Below are 460 nucleotides of genomic sequence, written 5' to 3' on the forward strand. Positions count from 1 at the left end.
TTTTTCACATTTTTATTTTCATACTATACTATGACGTTTTTTCACATTTTTATACCTTACTATAGTATGACTTTTCTTCATATTCTTATACATTACCATACTAAGACTTTTTTTTCACACTTTTATGCCTTAATATACTATGACTTTTTTTCACATTTTTATGCCTTACTATACTATGAAAGTATTTCACATTTTTATGCCTTACTATACTATGACATTTTTTTCATATTTTCATGCCTTACTATGCTATGACTTTTTTTCACATTTTTATACCTTACTATGCTATGATTTTTGTTCGTATTTTTATGCCTTACTATACTATGACTTTTTTTTGCCTTATTATACTATGAAAGTTTTTCACTTTTTTTGCCTTACTATACTATGACGTTTTTTTCACATTTTCATGACTTACTATACTATGACTTTTTTTCACATTTTTATGCCTTACTATACTATGACG

This window comes from Seriola lalandi, unplaced genomic scaffold (assembly GCF_002814215.2).
Source record: "Seriola lalandi dorsalis isolate HSWRI2012SDOR001 ecotype SW California unplaced genomic scaffold, Sedor1 jcf7180002054680, whole genome shotgun sequence".
Taxonomy (NCBI): Eukaryota; Metazoa; Chordata; class Actinopteri; order Carangiformes; family Carangidae; genus Seriola; species Seriola lalandi.